Source organism: Arachis ipaensis, chromosome B07 (genome assembly GCF_000816755.2).
Source record: "Arachis ipaensis cultivar K30076 chromosome B07, Araip1.1, whole genome shotgun sequence".
Lineage (NCBI taxonomy): Eukaryota > Viridiplantae > Streptophyta > Magnoliopsida > Fabales > Fabaceae > Arachis > Arachis ipaensis.
The window spans coordinates 22,325,696-22,332,956 of NC_029791.2; the positions used below are offsets into that span (position 1 = coordinate 22,325,696).

At 37.1% G+C, this 7,261-nt stretch overlaps 1 long non-coding RNA gene across 2 annotated transcripts; it reads right to left on the reverse strand.

Moving 5' to 3' along the window:
- On the reverse strand, window positions 6,393–7,022 carry LOC110264911. 2 transcript variants are annotated; one of them, XR_002351244.1, is made up of 3 exons: window positions 6,900–7,022; window positions 6,769–6,806; window positions 6,393–6,678 (listed from the first exon to the last, which is right to left on the reverse strand). It is a non-coding gene; the product is annotated as an uncharacterized LOC110264911 (long non-coding RNA). The 2 variants fall into 2 exon arrangements; XR_002351245.1 differs by having other exon boundaries at window positions 6,764–6,806; window positions 6,900–7,012.

Genomic DNA, 7,261 nt, shown 5'->3' on the forward strand with positions numbered 1-7,261 from the left:
TTCGGCCCTGCGACCCAATTGGTCCGGGCGGTCCAGATCATTTAGACGATTTGGTTGGTCTGGTTCGTCTCGGCGTTCTAATTCGTTCGAAAACTCCGGTTCGGCCGGGTGTTTCGAAGCGTCCAAGCGATCCAATTAGCAAACGCTTGTATTACTAATCCATAAAAACATAAACAGAGCCTCTAACCCTTAGCAAAAAGGATTTAGTTACTCATGGTAAATGGAAAACAAAGCAAAAGATAGAGATGAAGGTTTGTGATGTGCTCCCTCTTATAAACCTCTGTTCACTTATTTATAATCTAAATCCTAACCTAATCTAGACTAATCTTATCTTTGAAGAATAAGATAAGTAAAACAGTAACTTGAATTTAAACTAACTCTTATCCTTCTAGAAAACTAAAACAACAATTCAAATTTAAATTAAACTAAGGGTTAAGTACGATTTTGGTCCCTAACGTAGGGGCCGAAAATTTATTTCGTCCCCGATTTTTTTCACTACAAAATGGTCCCAAAAGTTTCTGTTTATTTTAAAATTGTCCATTTAACCAAATTTTAAATTTTTATTCCAGAAATACCCCTAACTTAAATTAAAAAAAAAACACACACACACACACACACAAAATGTTGAATATGGGGGAATGGATTCAATTCACGCTGGTTCAGGGAAGGGAAGGAAAGAGGGGAAAGAAAAGGGGGAAGGGAAGGTGGGGAAGAGAAGGGTAAGGGCCACCGCCGCCGCTGCTCCTCTCCCCTTCGCGCTAACCTCAGAGCCACCGCGACCCTCTCCCCTCTTTCTCTCCTTCCCTGTCTCGGACCTCCTCGAACTAGAGCTCACCCCCAATGAGGAGCTGTCACAACACTCCTGTTGTCCACCAGCGGCGAGGCATCTACGACCTTTGGTGACGAGGAATCTGAAAAAGGCAGCTGGTCCGAGATTGATGCGACGCTGTCGGCAAAGGAGGAGGAAGAGGCAAACGATGGTAGCGGCGGAGATTGCGGAGTCTCGGCGGTGGATTTGGGCTGGTCGCCGCAGACAACTTGAGCTCACGGAGAACCTGTTCCACGCTTTTGATTCCATTGAATAAGAAGATGATGCTGTTTCACTTCTATTTCTTCTATTTTTGTTTCTGAATTCATTGAAGAAGAAGAAGAAGAAGAAGAATGTTTTCTGTTTTCTATTTTCATAATTCAGGTTATTAGTTTGCTTTCAATTTCTATTTTTGGTTTGATTCTGGATTAGTTTAGTTGGATGTTGATTTTCTGTTAGTGGATTTTAGGAAATGGTTATTATTGTTGGTTTGATTCTGGATTGCTTCTGCTTCTGATTCTGCTTCTGGTTTTACTTTTGTTGTTGCTCTAATTTCATTATCCATTGTTGTTGGTGGTGTTGTTCTTCTAGTTGTTGTTGTTTCATTGTTATTGTTATTTCACTGCTTCTGCTTTTTGCTTATGCATTATGCTTCTGCTTCTGTATTCTGCATCTACCAACTTCTATTTCTGCATTTTGGGGAAGAAGGGAGAAGGACATTTTCGTCCAAAGGACAATTTAAAAAAAACTGAAACATTTGGGACCATTTTGTAGAGAAAAAAGGCCGGGGACGAAAATAATTTTCAGCCCTTACCTTAGGGACCAAAATCGTACTTAACCCTTGAACTAGCACCTAGTCTTTCTACAAGAGTTTAACAACCATTAATTATAAAAACCTTGGAGAGTTTTTGGTTTCGAAAAAACCCCTGAGAGTGAAATGGTTTTGAAGTTGGGCTTCAAGCTTCCATGCCCGACATCACCTTCAGGTTCTCAACCCTACGCCCGGTACCAAGACGCCATGCCCGGCGTCACCATCAAGCTTTCAAACTCACGCCCAACATCAAGGCTCCACGCCCAATGTCATCATCAAGAGCTCCTCCCAGTGGTCTTCATGCTCGGTGTCGTCACCTTCATACCCAGTGTTATTTCCTTCTCCCTTGACTATGCATGGCTTCAACACACCACGTCTTGCACTAATTGTGTCACGCCTAGCGTCACTTCCATGCACGTCGACCACGCCCGACGTTGTGAATGCATGCTCCCAGTGATCCTCAAAGTTGACTTTTATCTTGATTTCTTTAAATAAATCCTGAAAACACAATTATTCTGAAACAACTCCATATTCATGGTTAGTCATGAAAACTCATCTAAAACATGAAAACTTTAAGTGAAACATAAGAAAAACTATTAACAAAAGATAAAAAATCACTAAACCAGGCATCACAACACCAAATTTAAAAGTTTGCTTGTCCTCAAACAAAAGAAAAATAAACGAAGTTAATCTTAGTGAGAGGAATTGGATTTAAGTTTGAATTTTTAAACATAACACTGGGTTCATAATATTTCTATAAGACCTCATGTGGACTTTTCTTGTTTTGATGAATCTTGAATACTTATGTTTTTTCTTTTAATATTCAAAGAACTTTAATCCGGATTATACTATGAGAATCTTTCTTACAATTCATGACCTTAGAAGTAGTTTTATTTTTAAACAGAATTAATGATTTTGGCTTAAATGGAAAGTCCTTGAATTTTTTACTTTAAGTATTTTGTCTCAAGACAGTTCTTTAACGGGCTTTCAATCGATACTCCTGAACCAGTTGGTTCAAGGTATTGGGTGATAAAGCATCCCTCGATTTAATCGCCCAAGTCTCTCCTTGATACCATTAAACAAGCACATAATTAGATAAATTTGTTATATTCATTTTCAAACATAAATGCCCAAAGCCTCTTTGGACTTTAAGGGCTTTGTCTCAAGGAAACTCTTAACAGGCTTTCAATCGATAAGTTCGGACTAGTTGGCCCAAGTTATCGGGTGATGAGGCACCCATCAGATTTATTTACCCAAATTTTTTCTTGATACAATAGCACCACAAGAACATAACTGGGCTCTAGTAATTGGTGCTCAGAGCCTTATTCTCTCTCTTTTTTTACTGTTTCAAGGATTAGATATTGGATTATTATAATACTTTTCTAGATTTTTGTTTCTGACATTTCTATTTCTCTTTTTCGCAAGATTCACTTTTTTGTGGTCTTATCTTTATTCACATGCACCCACTGTTATTGTGTTTCATCAATTCCTTTCAATTAGATTTTCTTTATTATTTAAAACTTGCTCAAGACAAACAAAATATACAAAAACTTTCAAAGAAAAAACATAAAAGCATGATGTAAAAAAAGAAGAAAAGAAAAAAAAAGAAAAAGGAAAGTAAGGAAAAAAGGGAAAAAATATAACTAACCACCATAAAACAAGATTAGCATATTTCACTCATCATCATCATCCTCTTCCTCATCCTCGATTTTCGCCTCCACTTCTGGACTTCGGGGACGCCACATTTGTTGTCTCTCTCGCGTCTAACAAAATCGTCAACACCACCTGCAGTGTCGTCGCCAGCTCCAACAACATCTTCTCCTCTCATCGTTGCATCCTCTTAATTTCTTCCTTCCGTTGTCTGCCACCTCTCATTTGTCGCCACCTTCTGTACTAAATCTCTTTCTTTAATTAATTTCTTTTGATTTTTTTCAACATTTGGGAGTTTAGGGTTTGTTTAGTTATTTAGAATTTTTTTGAAATTGTTAATCTTCTGAGTTTGTATCTCTATTTGTTTATTTTTTTAATTAATTTAATTTATAGATGTGTGTGTATTGTAGGAATTTACAGTGAAAACAAGTAAAGATTTAGTTTTTGTGATTGTTTGTGGGATCAAGAAAAGCCAGCTTTGTGAAAATAAGTAAAAGTTCAGCTTACTATTTACGTTTTTGTCCTTGTTTGTATATTTTTTTCAGTTTTGTGAAGTTTATTTCCATTTTAAACTTGAGAAAAAATTCCTTTTTTTTATAGAAATGTTTTAAAGGATTGGAAGCAAATTAAAGCAGAGTCTTTGTATTGAAAAAATGTGTTTGAGAATTGTGAAGTTTTGAAAATAAAACAGGGTCTTTATGCAAATTATCTTGTTTCTAAGGTCCATTGTTCTCCCCAGAAGCTGCTTCTTTGTTACTTTATAATTTCTGTATTTATTACATTGATGTTCCCTACCATGAGGTCAGTATTAATAGAAATTTTTTGCATTCTAATACTCTTTAATTATCAAATTTTATTTTATCTGAATTTTGACGCATTTTTACTTGCATGAAATTTATTATAAACTGCTTTCGTAGCTTTGGTATTGACTTGCATTTCTCAGATTCTTGACAAAAAAAGCCATGGATGCTCTCTGCACAATCGCTCATAGAGTCTAATAGTCTCTTTCTCATTTTCTTAAGAGTTATTGCAGTTGGGAGCCAATGTGATTTCATTGGAGGAGCCATTGCTTTGTGTGGATGACCTTGTAGACAAAGTTGAAGAAGTTTTTGAATTTTTCTATTATTCTCTCTGAAAAAATATATTAGCAATTGTTGTCATGTACGGAACAGTATCGCAACAGTATTCATCCGCATGTCATCCATTATGTCATCATTGTAGATGCTCCAAATTAGTCCCTCACTTTACGTTAAGTGACTCATTTTAGTCCCTGAAATTGAATGTCGTGCACCAAACTAGTCCCTTCACCAGTTTTTTCTCATTTTTTTTTAAAATTTAAAATTTACAATTTTTTAGATGCATTAATTTCAATTCTATTTTTTCACATATCGTTTAAATACAAGTGCTTTTATAAAAAATTTTAAAATTTTAGTTTTAATTATATAATTTTTTTCTATATTAATTTAATATTGGTAAATTTTGTAATATATAAATATGTTATTATAAAAAAGAATTATATGATTGATTAGACACATTTTTTCCGGTTCTTATGAAATACACGTTTTTATTGTGTGTAAACGGGCTAGACCAAAGGCACTTCAAGCACCCTCACTACCATCTCCGATCTCTTCAGTCTAAACGAAAGAGGTCGGAGATGGTAGTGGGGGTGATTGAAATATCTTCACGTCAACTCCAAGATAGCGCGGTTCAAGGTACTCGCAAGAGCAAAAATATTTTATAAAAGCACTTGTATTTAAATAACATACGAAAAATAGAATTGAAATTAATGGATTCAAAGATATTGATAATTTTGAATTTTTAGAAAAAAGGAGAAAAAACTAGTGAAGGGACTAGTTTGGTACACGGCATTCAATTTTAGGGACTAAAATGCAAGGTTGCGAGAACTGGACCGGTCAATAAACTGGTGAAGTCACTGGTTTAATGGTTCACTGGTTCGACCGGGGTTCAACCGGGGTTCAACCGGTTTAATAAAATATTAAATAATATTATTAAAAAACAGCCAAAACGACGTCGTTTGGCATTGAAGTTGCAAACCACTAAACCGCCAAAAAACCGGACGGTTCGTCCGGTTAACCGTCGGTTCGACCGATTTTTTCACCGGTTTTTTGTCAAACGGTTTCCTACGTTACCCGGACCGGCTAGGTAACTGGTTCTCGGTTATTCTGGTTGAACCGACCGGTCCGGTCCGGTTTTCAGAACCATGCTAAAATGAGTCACTTAACGCAAAGTGAGGGACTAATTTGGTGCATCTACAATCATGACATAATGGATGATACGTGGACCAATACTGTTGCGACATGTGGCATAAATAGACACGTGGTCAAATAGCATTATGACACGTGGCGCAACCATCCACGTCAGCATGCCACGTGTCACTAGTCAACATATCATCATACCATTACACGTGGCCAAATCATAGAGTGACACATGTTACTAACACGTCACGTCATCAAGCCATGTCATCACACCGTTAATAGAAAATAGGGCAGGGACTAACGTGGTGCATTTTTGTCAATCTCAGGGACGTAATTAGTTCAATTGGAATCTCAGGGACGATTTTAGTGCACGACGCCAATCTCAGGGACCATTTTGAGGTTTAACTCGCTTAGGGGGGATGTCTTGATCAATGGATGCCCATCAACTTCACAAAGGCATCATCTCATCCAACATTTTGTCGCCCTTCATGCATTTTACACAAAGCTGAATAAATCAGTGGTGTTTTAATTCCAATCTTCAGCATCATGTTCATTTGATCAATGACGGATGCATCCATCTTCCTATGCCTCGATAGCATATAGGTTAGTCTATCATCCAACATCTCATGGTTGTGAGCTTCCTAAAAGTACAAGATTATCCATCTACCTCTTTTCGCATGCACATGAGCACGTATTTCCACCTCACACCCGCAGCAAGTCTCAGGCTTTGGCTCACATTTACGTAACTAGCCGTCGTTATTGGACCCTATATCTCTGAACTCCTGCCGAAAGCATACAAATTGTTGTTGTGTCAGCTTATTCTTCACATTTTTTCGAATCTTATTCTTCCAAATAGCAAAACCATTCATTTTCACGTACAAACTGTAAAACGAGAACACAACTAATAGATCCAGAAAATGGAATATCATAATCTCACTTGCAGTGATTTGTTTGAAATTAATACATCCGAGCTTGGCGACACCATCAGCGCCTCTTTCTTTTCATTTGTCATAGAAATTGTCACCGAAATACTCATGTGGATATGAATCCTCTTCCCAAAAAGCTCCATACTCAAAGGCATCTCCACCAGTACGAAATGCGTCACCTCCATCCTCATCCGCACAACAATCTTGGTTGGAAGTAGAAAATGACCCATCCAAATGGTTCACCGCCGATTCCTCTTCTTAGCACGCCTACGCATAACAAATTTTGAGTATAGTCCACTTACAAAAAAAGAATTAAACAACCAAACACATAGAAACGGAATTTCGTGACAACATTACTATGACTTGATCTGCTCTAAATTTTGCCCTGGATAAATCTGCAAACAACAAAACATTAAAAACATACTGAAGGTTACATTAATGAAATCAAACGTGTTTCCTTGAAACTGAAGGGTGAATCAATAACCTACCTACCAGCGACGGAGACTCCTCTGCCTGGATCCAATTAGGGTTTCACCGTAAATTCAACATTTGACACGCTTGTTAATTTCTCATAGATTGTGACTTACTGACTTATATCCATGTTTTTTGTAGATGTCCCAATCATTCACATTTTTTTCAAATAATATCATTGTTTTTAGGCTGATATGGACATCGAGCCCAAGTGTCCAAAAAGGGGTATTGTTGAAAATATTAAGATTGTATATTTCCATTACATAATATGAAACTAATGGCGAGGCAATTGTCTCAATCGTGAAGAGACCCGATAGCAAAGTAGAAATTGGTGTCAAAAATCTACGGTGCATCCTTCTCCTCATTCTGCCAAGTGCAG